This window comes from Pseudophryne corroboree, chromosome 12 (genome assembly GCF_028390025.1).
Source record: "Pseudophryne corroboree isolate aPseCor3 chromosome 12, aPseCor3.hap2, whole genome shotgun sequence".
Lineage (NCBI taxonomy): Eukaryota > Metazoa > Chordata > Amphibia > Anura > Myobatrachidae > Pseudophryne > Pseudophryne corroboree.
The window spans coordinates 93,828,891-93,846,783 of record NC_086455.1 but is presented as its reverse complement, the minus strand read 5'-3'; positions in this window follow the sequence as shown (position 1 = coordinate 93,846,783).

Here is a 17,893-nt window from a genome sequence, read left to right as displayed (position 1 = left end):
CATATTGTAGAATGGCCACAATTGCCACTTTGCCCCTCAAACGCCTCAGAATGTCAATCATGCTGCGGCTAACAGGGTACTGAGAGCGATCACACAGGACTTTCTCTTACGTCCTAGACGAGTCCACTAGAAGCCAATGGCACTTTAAGAGTTTGATAGTGTGGGCTGGCTCCTTCCTCTATGCCCCTCCTACCAGACTCAGTTTAGAAAATGTGCCTGGAGGAGCCAGACAGAGCTAGGGGAGTGCCTAGAGCTATTTTAGTTTTATTATTTTTCTAAGAGTTAGTTAGACACAGGGAGGCTGCTGGCAACAGCCTTCCTGCTTTGTGGGACTTAGGGGGGGAGTAGTCTCCGCCCTGTGGGGTTTGAGCCACTATCTCCACTGACAGGACACTGAGCTCTTGAGGGTGATGATTGTTAGCCGCCCCAGGCGACTGCTCACTCCCACAGCACTGCCACCAACCCCTAACAGTGCCAAAAGATTACGTTGGCGATTGAGTCACTGGCCCCCATAGGATGCGTGGAGCCGGTGTGAAGATGGTGGCAACAGGGTGGAAGCACAGTGTTAACTGCGCTCCGGAGACTCAGTGGTACATAGTCTGGCACTGTGAGAGGTGCCCTGAGCCAGCGCCTATACCCAGGGCTGTTTCTAGCCAATTTGGCTCCCAGTGCGAGATTTAAAAATGCGCCCCCCCCCCCCCTTTATATTAAAAAAAAAAAAAATGCGCTCCCTTCCCCCATAGCTATTAAAAGAAAAATCATGCGGGGGCCAAGGCGCTCGCGCTCCCGGCAAGGGGGCGTGACCTCATTAAAATGGGCATGGCCTCATCTGATATCATCACGGCCACCGCAGGGGAAAAAATAAAATAAAATCAGAAGTCCCCATTTTACACAGTACGGCAGGCAAGTGTCCCCATTTTACACAGTGCGGCAGGCAAGTGTCCCCATTTTACACAGTGCGGCAGGCAAGAATCCCCATTTTACACAGTGCGGCAGGCAAGAATCCCCATTTTACACATTGTGGCAGGCAAGAATCCCCATTTTACACAGTGCGGCAGGCACGTGACCCCATTTTACACAGAGCGGCAGGCAAGTATCCCCATTTTACACAGTGCGGCAGGCACGTGCCCCCATTTTACACAGTGCGGCAGGCAAGAATCCCCATTTTACACATTGCGGCAGGCAAGAATCCCCATTTTACACATTGCGGCAGGCAAGTGTCCCCATTTTACACAGTGTGGCATGCAATAGCCCCATTTTACACAGTGCGGCAGGCAAGTGTCCCCATTTTACACAGTGCGGCAGGCAATTGTCCCCATTTTACACAGTGCGGCAGGCAATAGTCCCCATTTTACTCAGTACGGCAGGCAAGTGTCCCCCATTATGGCAGGCAAGTGTCCCCATTTTACACAGTGCGGCAGGCAATAGTCCCCATTTTACACATTGCGGCAGGCAAGTGTCCCCATTTTACACATTGCGGCAGGCAAGTGTCCCCATTTTACTCAGTATGGCAGGCAAGTGTCCCCATTATGGCAGGCAAGTGTCCCCATTTTACACAGTGTGGCAGGCAAGTGTCCCCATTTTACTCAGTATGGCAGGCAAGTGTCCCCATTATGGCAGGCAAGTGTCCCCACTTTACTCAGTACGGCAGGCAAGTGTCAAGTGGGGGTGGGGGGGGGAGGAAGGGGGGGCGAGATTACTTACCCATGAACAGCAATCAGGATCTTCCCGCTCTTCGCGCCGGCCGTCTCCTCGGTTCCTTCCAGCTTGTCTGCTCCTCCTCCGTCTTCCGAGTACTCCTGCTCGGGGGGCGGGGTTTTGCGGAATGACGCGATTGCGTCATGACGCAGCCGCGTCATTCCGCGAAACTCCGCCCCTCGAGCAGGAGTGCTCGAGAAGACGGAGGAGTGGGATAAAGGGAGCTGCAAAGTGCCGCGGCGGGCGCCCCGTGCGATTGCACGGCTCGCCCGCCGCAAGAAACGGCACTGCCTATACCCTACACTGGTCATCAAGATGTGAAGAGCGGGAAGCAGCGCCATGTTAAGGGGCGAAGCTTCTCCTCAGAGCGTACCCAGCAGCATTCAGTGCCATTTTCCTGCCTGCAGATCCTGTACAGAGATGCAGACAGGGAGAGCTGTCCCTCCGAGCAACTCCAGCTATCCTGTGTGGTACCATAGGGTTGTAGAAGGAGGGTAGGCGGTGAATTTACTGTGTAGTCTATTAAGGTACACAGTCAGCGCCAGGTGGTTATATTATAACTACCTATGGTAGCGCTGTGTGTGTGCACTGGCTCTAAGCTCTGTGTTTCTCTGTGGCATACTTGGGGGGAAACTGTGTCTGACATTTTCCTGTGTGTGTGTGTGTGTGTGTGTGTGTGTGTGTGTGTGTGTGTGTGTGTGTGTGTGTGTGTGTCTGTGTCTTATGCTGCAGAGGACATTTCCTCTCAGGAGGAATCCATTCCATGTACACAGGAATGTAATGTCAGATCCCTGTTAATGAGCCTGAGTGGTTAACCTCTATTAAGGGTATGATCTCTCAAATCTCTACTAGGGTAGCTCATACTGAGAATGAAACTCAGGTTTTAAAGAAGTCTATGGCAATTCGGTCAGGTTCTGTTCCTATTCCTTCAAAATCCTCTAGCATATACGCACAGAAACGTGAACTTGCCTAGATTATGCAAGATGACACGGATAACGACTCTGACAAATATTACTGACACAACACCTGAGCAGTTTTCAAGAGAGTATCCCGCACCTGAACTAATAGTAATTAATTTTAATATTAGGGATTATATGTTAAATTCTTAATGTGCATAACACATATACATATAAACATCGGTGCTACCCACTAATCCAAAAGTATACATAGAAGAAAAGAATTGTAGCAGGGATCAGTTTCTTAGGGTGCACTCCATCCCATTCATGAATATGTATCTGTAAAATTTAATAATTTCATGAATTTGCTGCTGAGTGTACATTCTCAAACATAAATAACCAATACCCACGTGGAATACTTCCCTTGCTTTTATTCCATATGTGATATTATTATGGCCTGGATATTTGACCATACAGAAGCGAAATATTTAAAAACAATATAGAGATAGAAAAACGTGAAGAAAGAAAATCTTTATTAGACAGATTTCTGTCTTGTGTATAAATAAAATATTGTTAAAACCAAATCGTGTGCCGCCTATTATTTCTTATATATTCAATATACTCTTATGATGAGTATAAATGTTTACCACTCCAGATATTTACATATATCTCCTACAAATAGTATTGTATTATTATCCTTGCCATAGATTTCTATGCACAATGCATAGCTACATCTGTACCCGAATTGTATACTGCATACAATATTCAATATGATCTATATTGATCTCAATGAATTATAAGAAGAAAAAAAGAGGAGCATATATGAGATTTACTCACAGCCTTGGTATTTGTAATGTATCTACTCACTTTATTGTACTAGCAACAATTGTTTCAAATATTGTATTGCTTTATGTACAGAGACCGGCAACAAATGTTGCCGTCTAAGTTTCAATGAGAGTTCTTGACAGCCTGCCTTTATTTCTGTACCAGGGACACTAAGCAGGCATTACACATGCCAGATTTTTTGGCTGTTCGTAGTGTTTTGCCCCAAATACTTATTGTCTCAATCTGTGTCCCTCTGATACTATCCAGCAACAAGGGCAATATGTCCCAGGTAATATACCAGTAAGTTTATATAAATCATATTAGATGTTCCAGTATATTTCCAGATACATCTACTCCTGTGCTTTTATGCACAGAGTTTTATAGTTCCCCATACATCATGTGCACTAGATGTAATGATTGCTGCAGGGATTGCTGTCTGCTCCTAATGCAAATAGATAGTAATGAGATATATGAGAGTCAGTGATTATTATTTGCAGTAGTGTTTTAAGCTCAAAATATACTGACTCTACTTCTTATAGATATATATTATTAGGCATGGCAGTGTGTCCAAAAACAATAGTACATAGATGACTAGCACATTTTTAATATAAGTCCATAACTAGGCTTCCTGCAGGGCCGAAACTAGGGGGGGGCCTAGGGGGTCACGTGCCCCGGGCGCTGGGCTGTAGGGGGCGCTAATGAGCCCAGTTCTGGTGCAGCGATTTCTTCCACTGGCTCCCCGACAGCAAGTGACCTGCTGTCAGGTGCCAGCAGCACTAGAGGCTCCCAGCGCTTCCTGGATGCGGACCACGAACACATCGCGCGTGTGACGTCATGATGTCGCGCATGCACAGGACGTCACACGCGCGCACACGGCTACAGAGACGACGGAGGTGGGAGGTGGAGGCGGGAGTCTCTGGCAGCCGCACACTGTCAAACCGCACCAGAAAAGAAGGTGCGCACTGGCAGTGCACAGTGGCAGCACTGGGGCTAACAGGCCAAGCCCCTGGCAACAATACATAACAGAGCACTGATAGAGGAGGAGGGGGGAGCCTATTAAATATATAGTATATACACTGTGAGTGACTGACTCCTCAATGTAAATTTTGGGAAACCAGTATCCCAAATTTATATATATATATATATATATATATATATATGTGTGTGTGTATATTATGTATATATAAATATATGTATCCGCACTCAGGGTCTTTTGAAGTGTTACAAGTATAGTATCAGGTGTCACATCAAACAAGCAATGTTCCGGGGCCCGTAGCCTCTCCTTAGCCCCTTTGGGCTATGGCCCCGTAACATTGGCTTATTTGATGTGACACCTGACAATATACACATATGTATATGTATATATACAGTGTATATATATATGTATATATATATATATATGTGTATACACACACACACATGTGTACATATATATATAGTGCTGCGGTCAGCGGTACTCATGGCTCCATTAAAGGATGACACAGACGTAGTCTGAATTGTCAGACTGTGTCTGTGTCATCCTTTAATGGAGCCGTGACGTGAGTGCTGCCGACTGCTACACTATACAGTATGTTTGGTAACTATGTGGTTACACCTGGAGGGCATCGGTCTTTCTATGCACTTTGTGTATATATATATATATATATATATATAACACACACACACACACACACACACACACATCCTCTTCTTAATGGCACTCTCTGTCAATAAACAAATGCCGGGGTGCCCTCCTTCAATCATGTAGGCTCAGCTGGGTTCTCTGGGTAATACTTTGTAAGCATGTCCCCGATAGATATTCAAGAACCAGGCGGCACTCACCGGACTTTTTCAAATCATCAAATGTATTGAGAGCTGTAGTTACAAATAAAGAACAGCATATCGAGTATCACCGACGTTTCAACGTCCTATGGACGTATTTTATCAAGGTGCAGTGGTATATCTTTTTCTTCGCAGCACTGCACCTTGATGAAACGTAGTTATTATTATTTTTTACTATTATTATTTTCTATCTTATTTATTTCTATATTATTAATACTATTATTATATTTATGTTAATTTTTTTCTTTTGTGTGTGTGTGTGTGTGTGTGTGTGTGTGTGTGTGTGTGTGTGTGTGTGTGTGTGTGTGTGTTTGGGGGGGGGGGGGGGGGGGGGCACGAATTAATGTCCTGCCCCGGGTGACAGAATTCCTAGTTTCGGCCCTGCTTCCTATCACTAAATCTCCTCCACACAGTACACGGCATATAGGCATACAGTAAGAGCAATTCACTAATGAGCTATAAACATTTAACATAGCACTGGCGGCACATGGCTAGCAATACATTATTTGAAACAATTGTTGCTAGTACAATAAATTGAGTCGATACATTATAAATACCAAGGCTGTGAGTAAATCTCATATATGCTCCTCTTTTTTTCTTCTTATAATTCATTGAGATCAATAAATTGAATATTGTATGCAGTATACAATTCGGGTACAGATGTAGCTATGTATTGTGCATAGAAATCTATGGCAAGGATAATAATACAATACTATTTATAGGAGATATATATAAATATCTGTAGCGGTAAACATTTATACTCATCATAAGAATATATTGAATATATAAGAAATAATAGGCGGCACACGATTTGGTTTTAAAAATATTTTATTTATACACAAGACAGAAATCTGTCTAATAAAGATTTTCTTTTCTTCACGGTTTTCTATCTCTATATTGTTTTTAAATATTTCGCTTCTGTATGGTCAAATATCCAGGCCATAATAATATCACATGTGGAATAAAAGCAAGGGAAGTATTCCACGTGGGTATTGGTTATTTATGTTTGAGAATGTACACTCAGCAGCAAATTCATGAAATTATTAAATATTACAGATACATATTCATGAATGGGATGGAGTGCACCCTAAGAAACTGATCCCTGCTACAATTCTTTTCTTCTATAACAACACCTGAGCAGGTTGAGGAGGCTTACTTCACAGACAATAAAAAAAGCCTCGCTAACCTTTCCTGCGTCTAAAGAATTAAATGCTTTATTTAAAAAATCCTGGGAAAACCCGGAGAAAAAATTCCAGATTACCAAAAGGATTCTGGTTGCTTTTCCCTTCCCTGAGGAAAAAAATGGGAAAACCCACCCATAGTTGACGCTTCTGTTTCCAGACTGCCGAATAAGGTGGTTTTACCTGTCCCTGGGTCTACCGCGTTAAAAGAACCGGCTGATTGTAAGATTGACACTACGCTCAAATCCATATATACTAATTAAGGGGTGGCGCTGAGGCCTACTATTGCCTGCGCATGGATCTCTAAAGCTATAGTAAAGTGGTCAGGCACGTTACTAGAGGATTTGGATTAAATGGATAGAAGTGACATTGAATTATTTTTACGTAACATACAGGATTCTGCGGGGTTCATGGTGGAATCCATGAAGGACCAGGGTACGCTGACTGCAAGGATATCTTCCACGTCTGTCTCAGCTCGCAGGGGACTCTGGCTATGCCAATGGTCTGCAGACGCGGAATACAGGAGAAGTGTGGGGAACCTACCCTACACAGGTCAGGCTCTCTTTGGGGAAGCATTGGATACGTGGATTTCCACGGCAACCGTGGGTAAGTCACGTTTTGTTCCCTCAGCTACGCCTGTTATGAAGAAACCCTTTTCTTCATTTGCATCGCAGTCCTTTTAGATGATAAGATGAAATGTCCAAGCCTCCTACCACCTTCTTTAGAGGTGGGTGGGCAAAATCCAAAAAGCCCACACCCACAGGCTCCCAGGACCGGAAACCTGCTTCTGGTACCTCAAAATCCTCAGCATGATGATGGACCACACAGCATGGAGGACGGGCTGGTGGAGGCAAGACTCAGATGCTTCAGCCACATCTGGGTGTTATCCGGCCTAGATCCCTGGGTACAGTATATTTTGTCCCAGGGTTACAAACTGGAGTTTCAAGAAACCCCACTTCACTGATTCTTTAAATCAGGCATGCCAGCTTTACTAACAGACAGAACTGTCCTACAGGAAGCTATCCAGAAATTGAAAAAGTCAGAGGTCATTGTTCTAGTTCCTCCTCATATGCACAAGGTGGGTTACTTTTCAACTCTTTTTGGCGTACCGGATGGTTCGGTCAGACCAATTTTGAACTTGAAATCGCTAAACCCTTATCTAAGGGAGTTCAAATTCAAAATGGAGTCTCTGAGAGCGGTGATCTCAGGTCTAGAGGAGGTGGCATTTCTGGTATCCCTAGATATTGTCACGATCCTCACTGTAGTTCTCATATTTGGTGACTTACCTCTGCCATCTCTGTCCTGGATCCTGCATCTTTCTGCTCACTGGGATAAACAGCTTGCCAATACCATGAGTTTCTTGAGTCCTGAGTTCTCTGCCTGGAAGGTAAGAGTTAACGAGCTCCACCTGTGGTGATTAATCTTCTGTGTGAGTCTAAATTCAGCATTCTGAAGTTTAGGCCTAAAAGCCAGCATCCTCTGTTTATTTGCAGAAGTTGAGGCCTCACTCCACATCACAGCCTTGTCTACTCACATCATCACAGCCTTGTCTACTCACATGACAGTGACTGTTCACCTGACCCAGAGCTGTCCAATCCCGTGCCAGCTTGAGACTCTCTGAATCACCTGACACTGCTCACCAATCACCAAGGACCAGGAAGTATAAGTCAGGAGACTTGAGTTGGAAACTCTGCCAGTTCCTCGTGTCACACACAGCTCTGTGTAAGCTAAGAAGCTGAGCTCCCTAAAGGTAACACTTGTACATCAGTTACTGCAAAACGCTGCTCCTTTGCTACCTAGTCTGGATTACAGTTGTGTTACCATTGATATTCAGTATTTCTACAGTTTCATCTTAAAGTCACAGTTGCAGTATTCCATAGTCTCACCTTAAAGACACAGCAGCAGTATTCTACAGATTCATCTTAAAGTCACAGTTGCAGTATTCAATAGTCTCATCTTAAAGCCACAGCTGCAGTATTCTACAGTTTTATCTTAAAGTCACAGTTGCAGTATTCCACAGTCTCATCTTAAAGCCACAGCTGCAGTATTCTACAGTCTCATCTTAAAGTCACAGCCACAGTGTTCTTCAGCCTCGTCCTAAAGTCACAGCCACAGTCATCGTTCTACTTTCAGTTGCGCTTCCAGTTACATCCGGTACCAGCCCGGATTACAGTTGCGTTCCAGTCTCACCGGTAACCAGCCCAGTTCTCAGTCTCACCTGTAACCAGTCCGGCTTACTATCTCGACAGTAACTTTGAGTACATAAGTACCTATTCCTGTGACACTATATCCAGTTCAATCTCACCTATACATTCATCATCCTGCTAATAACACCAAGTCCCTGGTGATCCAGTGGTCAGGATACAGCTTCCTCTGCCATGGCCCAGGTTCGATCCCCAGTCAGGGATTGCTCCTTCTTCTCACTGTTTCCTACAGACCAGCCTAATATTCACATAGTCCTCCAGTCGCCTGCACAGACTTCACTAACACTGGGTTCACAAAAACCACAGTCCTGACAGTAGGAACTGGCCACATGGACCCGGCCAAAAGTGTTTGTCTGACGCATGACCTCCAAAGCAATATTGCAGGATGCTTGGAGGGTTTGGAGTGGACTCAGCATCAATTGGCACAGTGTCTGCAGCAGAACTTCTCCAGAGATTCTCAGACTTTCTGCACTAAGACTCCTGACCAACTGCAGATTTTCTACCAGATGTTATCACAGTTACAAGACTTTTGTTTAGTATTCTTTCTGTGATGCCTGATCTCTTCAGGAATACTACCAATGTTGTTGATCCTGTTTTGTCCCATCCAGTTACTAAAGTCTCTTCCTCTGTGCAATGAAAAAGTTGTTCATCAGAGCTATTCACGGCCCAAGTTCTCTGAAGCTAAACATCAGCAGCGTAGGGAGCTACACCGCTGTCTTTACTGTGGAAATTCCGGTCATTTTGTTAAGGATTGCATTCTTTGCAAGCCAGGAAATGGTGACAAATATCAGTATCATAGCGCTCATGTCTACAAGTCATCCACAGTAGCCAAACCTGCTACTGCTGGCGGGGGTGTCAAGAAGGCTACTCTAAAAGAGACCCAAATTTATGACTGGGGTACGGTGATTATAAGACCCTATTCCAAGTTAGGTGTCAAAAGAAGAATGTTCAAGCCATTTAGAGTCACAGAGGAGTCCCTGTCTACAGCCCAAGGAGGGGCGTCCGTGTCTACAGCACACAGAGGGGCATCCATGTCTACAGCCCAAGGAAGGGCGTCCGTGTCTACAGCCCAAGGAGGGGCATCCGTGTTTACAGCCCAAGGAGGGGTGTCCGTGTCTACAGCCCAAGGAGGGGTGTCTGTGTCTTCAACCCAAGGAGGGGCATCCGTGTCTTCAGCCCAAGGAGGGGCGTCCGTGTCTTCAGCCCCAGGAGGGGGTTCAGGGGGTTCCGAGCATCGAGCCCCAGAAGCGGGTTCCGGGTATCCAGCCCCAGGAGGGGGTCCAAGTTTCCGTCCCCAGGAGGGGGTTCCGAGTGTGCAACTCAAGGAGGGTTATCCAATGTTCAAGCTCTTGTAGGGTCATATGAGTCTTCTACTCAAAAAGGAGTATCTGCTCTGTCAACCCCAGGAGGGGTTCTGGAAATAACAACCCTGAGAGAGGTGTCTGATTCGTCAACCCCAGGAGGGGTCACAACAGTTTCAGCCCCAAGGGAAGTATCCAGAGTCAAGTTTCCAGATGGGAATCTTTGTGCTACAGATGCAGTTGTGAACTCCTGTTTGCCATCTCCTGAGAGCACCACCATGTTGACATCCAGCATTGTTTAAGGCCCAGGATGGGCCATCTGAACACTTGGATTCTACTCACTCCGGTTCCAGCCAGAATCCATCTCTCCGGTTCCAGCCATTCAAGTAATACTCCAGGCTCAGCCTGGTCAGGCTGTCCCGGTTCCATCCAGTCCAGCAGCAATTCTCCAGGACCAGCCTGGTCAGTCTCCTTTGGTTGCAGCCAATTCAAGTATCCTCAGATCCAATCCGGTCCTACTCATCCAGCCAAAGAATTCTCCAGTTGCAGTCAGTTCAAGTTCGTCTGGACTCAATCTGGTCCCATCCATATGTCCGGTTCAGTCTCCTCTGGTTCCAGCTGGTCTAGCAATACTCCATACCCAGCCTGGTCAGTCTGTCCTGGTTCCAGCTGGTCCATCAATACTCCAAACTCAGCCTGGTCAGCCCGTCCCGGTTCCAGCCGATCCAGCAATACTCCAGGACCATGGAGATGATCCTCGACATGGAAGTGCAGAGGGTGTTTCTACCGGTGGAGAAAGCGTTGGTGATACAATCAATAGTCCGGGATGTCCTGAAGCCAGCCCGGGTATCGATTCATCAGTGCATTTCGTATTCTGGGGAAGATGGTTGCCTCTTACGAGGGTCTGCAGTTCAGAAGGTTTCATGCTCGATTCTTCCAATTGGATCTCCTAGACAAGTGGTCGGGTTATCATCTACATGTGCACCTGAGGATACGTCTGTCGCCGAAAGCAAGGATTTCACTCCTCTGGTGGCTACAAATGCTTCACCCTCTGGAGGGCTGCAGGTTCGGCATTAAGGACTGGATCCTTCTAACCACAGACGCTAGTCTCCGGGCCTGGGGTGCAGTCACTCAAGGAAAAACCTTCCAAAGAAGGTGGTCAAGTCTGGAATCCAGTCTTCCAATAAACATTCTGGAACTAAGAGCCGTATACAACGGTCTTCTCCATGCGGCTCATCTTCTGAGAGATCGACTCATTCAAGTGCAGTCGGACAATGTAATGGCAGTGGTCTACATAAACCGACAAGGCAGAACAAAGAGCAGAGCTGCAATGTCAGAGGTAGCAAGAATCATCCTCTGGGCAGGAAAAGCATGCATTGGCACTGTCAGCAATTTTCATTCTGGGAGTGGACAACTTGGACTTCCTCAGCAGACACAATCTCCATCCAGGAGAGTGGGGCCTCCTTCCAGAGGTGTTCACGGAGGTGACAAATCTTTGGGGGGTTCCTCAAATAGATATGATGGCATCCCGTCTCAACAAAAGACTTTGGAGGTATTGCTCCAGGTCAAGAGACCCACAAGCAGTGGCGGTGGACACCCTGGTAACTCTGTGGGTGTTCCAGTCGGTGTACATGTTTCCTCCACTTCCACTAATTCCAAGGATTCTAAAGCTCATAAGGAGAACAAGAGTTCAAGCAATCCTCATTGCTCCGGACCAGTCAAGACGGGCTTGGTACACGGATCTTCTGGATCTACTGCTGGAAGAGCTGAGGCCTCTTCCTCTTCAGGAGGACCTGCTGCAGCAGGGGCCGTTCGCTTATCAAGATTTACCGCGGCTACGTTTGATGGCATGGAGGTTGAACGCCAGATCTTTGCTCGGAGAGGCATTCCGAACAAGGTTATTCCTACCCTGGTACAGGCTAGGAAAGGCATAACGTATAAACATTACCATCACATTTGGAAAAAGTATGTATCTTGGTGTGAGTCCAATAAGTTTCCTACGGTGGAGTTTCAACTGGGACGGTTTCTTCCTGCAAACAGGTGTGGATATGGGCCTGAGGTTGGGATCCGTAAAGGTTCAGATTTCGGCCCTATCCATTTTCTTCCAGAAACAATTGGATTCCCTCCCTGAGGTTCAGACTTTTTTTTACAAGGGGTTCTGCACATCCAGCCTCCCTTTGTGCCGCCTACGGCGCCCTGGGATCTTAACGTGGTGTTAGACAGTTCCTCCAATCGGATTGGTTCGAACCTCTACAGGAGGTTGAGGTCAAGTTTCTCATGTGGAATGCTGTCACTTTGTTGGCCTTAGCTTCTGCTAGATGTGTGTCGGAGTTGGGGGCTTTGTCTTGTAAGAGCCCCTACTTGATCTTCTATGAAGATAGAGCTGAGCACTGGACACATCAGCAGTTCCTTCCGAAGGTTGTGTCGGCATTTCATATCAACCAACCTATTGTGGTGCCAGTTGCTACTGACTCCTCAAAATTTCATCAAAGTCCTTGGCTGTTGTAAGGGCTTTGAAAATCTATGTGAAGAGGACTGCTCGTCACAGAAAATCGGACTGTCTGTTTGTCCTGTATGATCCCAAGAAACTTGGGTATCCTGCTTCTAAGTAGACTATCTCTTGCTGGATCAGATTCACTATCCAGTATGTGTATTCTATGGCAGGATTGCCATGTCCTACGTCTAGTACTAGGCCCACTCTACTCGTAAGGTGGGTTCTTCGTGGGCAGCTGCCCGGTGTGTCTTGGCTTTACAGCTTTGCTGAGTTGCTGCTTGGTCTTGGTCGAACATGTTTGCAAAGTTTTACAAGTTCAATACTTTGGCCTCTGAGGACCTGAAATTTGGTCAATCAGTTCTGCAAGAGCCTCCACGCTCTCCCTCCTGTTCTGGGAGCTTTGGTACATCCCCATGGTACTAATGTGGACCCCAGCATCCTCTAGGATGTAAGAGAAAATAGGATTTTAATTACCTACCTCTAAATCCTTTTCTCTTAGTCTGTAGAGGATGCTGGGCGCCCGCCCAGCGCTTCGTGATCCTGCAGTGGTTACTTAGTTTAGTACTGCTTAGTTCTTGGTTAAGTACTGTTTCGTTACTTGGTTAAGTATTCTTGTTCAGCTGTTGCTGAGTTTTCAAGCTGGTTAGCTTGGTTTGCCTTGTATGTGTGAGCTGGTGTGAATCTCACCACTATCTGTGTAAAATCCTTCTCTCAAAGTTGTCCGTCTCCTCGGGCACAGTTTCTAGACTAAGTCTGGTAGGAGGGGCATAGAGGGATTAGCCAGCCCACACTCTCAAACTCTTAAAGTGCCAGGGACGTGCAGTCAGGGGAGGCAGGGGAGGCAGTGCCTCCCCTGTGATTAATTATTTAATTGTGATTAATTATTAAAATAATAAAAAGAAGATACCTATGACACATATTCTGTCATAAGTATCTTCTTTATTGAATTCTAATAATTTTCCTGCTTTAAAGCAGTTTGGGAGGCACTGATAGCAGTGCCTCCCATTGATAATGGAACGGGGACAGTGCGGGGGGCAGAGCCTAGCACTGGGCTGTAAAAGCCCATGGGCTGGATCCGCTTGTCCAATCACCCAGATGCGGCACTGGAGGTGGCGGGTCCCGGCGCTGATGATAGCCGGGAGTAGCGGTGGGCCTTCAGTGTGTGCGGCTCCCCCCCGTCCTCCTGCTCCGGCTCCCGCTCACCTTACCAGCAGCGGCGGTCCTGCGGAGCTCTCCCCCATCCTCCCGGCTCCCGATCACCTGACACTCAGCAGCAGCGGTGGCCGTGCAGTAAGTGCGGCTGTCCTCCTCCGCCGGCTCCAGCAGCAGCAGCAGCAGGTCAGTTTGCGTGTCTCTCTCTCTCTCTCTCTTCTCTCTCTCTCTCTCTCTCTCTCTCCTCTTTCTCTCTCTCTCTCTCCTCTTTCTCTCACCCCCCCCTCCCCCCGTGGATATGCATACTACCTCCCAACGTGACCCTATCTAGGAGGGACAGAAGGCTCTGCTCCTGGAGTTCCCTATCAATTTATGTTTCCCATCACCTGTGCTGAAACACCTTTGTAATCCATAGACCTGTTCAGCACAGGTGATGGCAATCATAAATTAGTAGGGAACTCCAGGAGCAGAGCATTGTGTCCCTCCTGGAGAGGGTCATGTTGGGAGGTATGGATATCTCAGTATAATGTTCATTTTTACAGGTGCCTCTACCCCTTTGGATTCTACTGGACAAGTGGACGTGATCGGCGTGGGACGTAGGTAAGTAATCTCTCTCTCATTTTTACAGGTACCCCTATTGGATTCTACTGGACAAGTGGACGTGACCGGCGTGGGATGTAGGTAAGTATGTGTGAGTGTGTAAGTGTGTTTTAATAAAATTTTACTGTCATGGTGTGTGTTTGTGTTTTTATTTGGGTATTTTTTTTGTTGTAGAACTACAGGTACCAGTGAGCCCGTTATTTCCCCGCCTGCTGGTACTTGAGGTTCTCCAAGTACCAACAAGCGGGGGAGGCTTTCTGGGCCTTGTAGTTCCACAACAAAAAACAATATTCTTTTTTTACACACATGGCTATCAGCCCAGCACCCACCGCCCAGGGGTGTTGGGGACAGCCTCGGGCTTCACCCCTGGCCCTTGGGTGCCTGGAGGGGGGGGACCCCTTGATTTAAGGGGTCCCCACTTCTCCAGGGTACCCCGGCCAGAGGTGACTAGTTGGGGGGGTAATACCACGGCCACAGGGACCTACATAAAAGTGTCCCCCGGCTGTGGCATTATCTCTCTGGCTAGTGGAGCCCGGTGCTGGTTTTAAAAATACGGGGGACCCCTACATCTTTTGTCCCCCGTATTTTTGGAACCAGGACCGGTCTAAGAGCCCGGTGCTGGTTGTCTAAATACGGGGAACCCCTGTCCAATTTTTTCCCCAGTATTTAAACAACCAGGGCCGGCGAAAAGAGCCCGAGGCTGGTTATACTTACGCATTTTTTTTTAACCCATTCAGACCCTTCTCCATTAAGTTAATGGAAGCCCTGGACAACAAAATTGCATTCATGTCCTCCTCCCTCGCCCTTCCCAGTCCCAAACACTAATTTTTTTTTCTATAAAAATGTATAATATATCACAAGTATGATGAGCAGGCAGGCAGCGGGCATTGGCGGCATCGGACTGAGATAGAAATTAGTGGCGGAGGGCTGGGTCAGTTGATTGTGGGCGAGTTTGTAAGCCATTGGCGGTGGCAGCGGGTATCGGCTCAGAGGCAGTAGCGGGCATTGGCTAGGGGTCATCGGCAGGATTCGGCGGACATTATGGCTGTAGTGCCTCACTAGCCACTGACCTCACCGCACGCCACTGTAAAGTGCCAATGGCTTCTAGTGGATCCGTCTATACCCCATGGTACTAATGTGGACCCCAGCATCCTCTACGGACTACGAGAAAAGGATTTACCGGTAGGTAATTAAAATCCTATTTTTTCTGCAGATACGCAAAATGTGTCCTGTGAATGTGCATTTCCCCCACCATTGGATTTACATACAAATCCAACTCATACCCAGGGGCGGATTGGGAACAAAAAGCGGCCCTGGAAAAATTTGTACTAGTGGCCCCACTTGGGCAGCACCAGAGGTGTAAGGTCTAGCCATGGGCCATGGCAGCAGCACCCTCCCCATAAGCATAGGCGTGCGCAGCACATTTTATTAGGGGGTGCACCGTTGGAGGGGTGTGTCTAGCACCGCCTTTTGGGCGTGTCTAGCTCCTTCTATTGACGAAACGCAATATAAAATATCCACCCTTGTACCAATCCTTATAAAGCAGATACATTGTTTGATGTTGTGGTGTGCACCAAACAAACACCCCTGATGGCACTCACTGCAATTACAGTGCTCCTCCTCAGCCTGGTCTGGCTCCCCCTCTCTTTCCCCTGCAAGCTGCTGCAGTTTCCTTACAAGTCAGTCACTCACTAACACTGACAGTCGCAGACTAGTACTGCTGCTGTTGGAAAAACGAGTGACGTGTCAATGTTGCTGCCGACCGCCTGCCAGTATTGAATTTGTCTTCCTAAGAGGAACGCTGGCTGCATGCTGCTCCTCATCAGTGGCTGGCGTTGGCATAGCATAGAAGGAGAGAGGTGGGCATGTCGCGGGTGTGGCGGGTGGGCGTGCGAGCAGCATGACGTAATAACATCACATCACGCTGTTTTTGTACATGGAGGTGGAGCCGGGAGTTTGAAAGCCGGTGGCAGTGGCCCCCTTGATTAACCCAAGCGTCCAGTCAGTAATGCAGTCCTGACATGGTGCAGCGCAGAGGGGACAGTAATCAGCCTGCTCGGCGATCGCTGCATCAGGCATGTGAGATCAGGGTGCCAGACATTAGGGGGTGCCTGTGCGCACCAGGCACCCCCCCTGCGCACACCTATGCCCATAAGACTTTCCAGATAGTGGGCATATCCAGAATCAAGGGGGAAGTTAAAAGGAAATAAAATTAAATGTTATGAGCACATTATATGATACACCTTTAGAATTTAGGAAACTATATAATTCTTTAGAAAGATATATTTTCTTGCTTATTACACCAACCGTATCCCAATCACTATTCACTCAATCTTATATGTCAGCCAAGCAGGCAGAGTATACACTAGATCATCTGCAATCACAGGCTAAGTGGCAAAGTCATTTTCATATATGCAAATTGTTTGGCATCTTATTCATTATGTCTATAAATAGGACCACATGTCCTCAAACAAGACAGGCCCCACTGGTGCGCAGGCCCACCAGGAATCTTCCCTGTAGACCCTATGGCCAATCCGCCTCTGCTTACACCCATAGTTGGGTTGTTGCTTGCATGGTATATTGGGGGTCATTCCGAGTTGTTCGCTCGCTAGCAGTTTTTAGCAGTCGTGCAAACGCTAAGCCGCCGCCCTCTGGGAGTGTATTTTAGCTTAGCAGAAGTGCAAACGAAAGGATCGCAGAGTGGCTACAAAAAAAAGATTGTGCAGTTTCAGAGTAGCTCCAGTCCTACTCCTAGCTTGCGATCACTTCAGACCATTAAGTTCCAGATTTGACATCACAAACACGCACTGCGTTCGCCCAGCCACGCCTGCGTTTTTCCTGGCATGACTGCGTTTTTTCAAACACTCTCTGAAAGCGGTCAGTTGACACCCAGAAACGCCCCTTTCCTGTCAATCACTCTGCAGCCAGCAGTGCGACTGAAATGCATCGCTAGAACCTGTGCCAAACTACATCGGCCGTTGTGAAAGTACGTTGTGCGTGCGCATTGCGCCGCATACGAAGAAGTGCCTTTTTTTCTTCATCGCTGCGCAGCAAACATTTTCAGCTAGCGATCATTTCGGAATGACCCCTATTGTGTGCAGTGTAATACAGGTATTGTACCTTTGCTGTTGTTCTTACTCCTGTGTGATTCAATAACCCATAAGGTATCGAGGTACCGTGCCACTATATACGTTTTGCCTTTCTCAAGGCCAGTCTGACATAGGGGGTGATTCAGACTGCGAATGCTGCACTCTACGTCACTGGTGCAATCGCCTCTACCTGATTGACAGGCATTGAGGTGTGTCGGTGGCATTGAGGGGGGGGGTGGTGGCGGTCCGGACAAAGCAAATGTGTCCGGACCATTTGCAGGGTGCAATGGCTGCGTGTGACATCCCTGTGCTGGGCGTCCCCCCGCATGTCAGAGATTGTGATCCTAGATGTGTGTTTTTTCGCACATTTACGATCATTCCTAAATAACCCCCATAATTGCATACAGGGAGCACATATAAACCCTACACTAGACTTATTCACTCAAAATTTTTAAGGTGCATGCTAACTCATAATACAAATCTGGAATTTGCTTGGTTAGACTTTCTTAAAAATATGGCATCATGTGAAAGCAAAGCACAATTAACAAAGGTGGTCATTCAGAGTTGTTCGCTCGCAATCTGCTTTTAGCAGCTTTGCACACGCTAAGCCGCCGCCTACTGGGAATGAATCT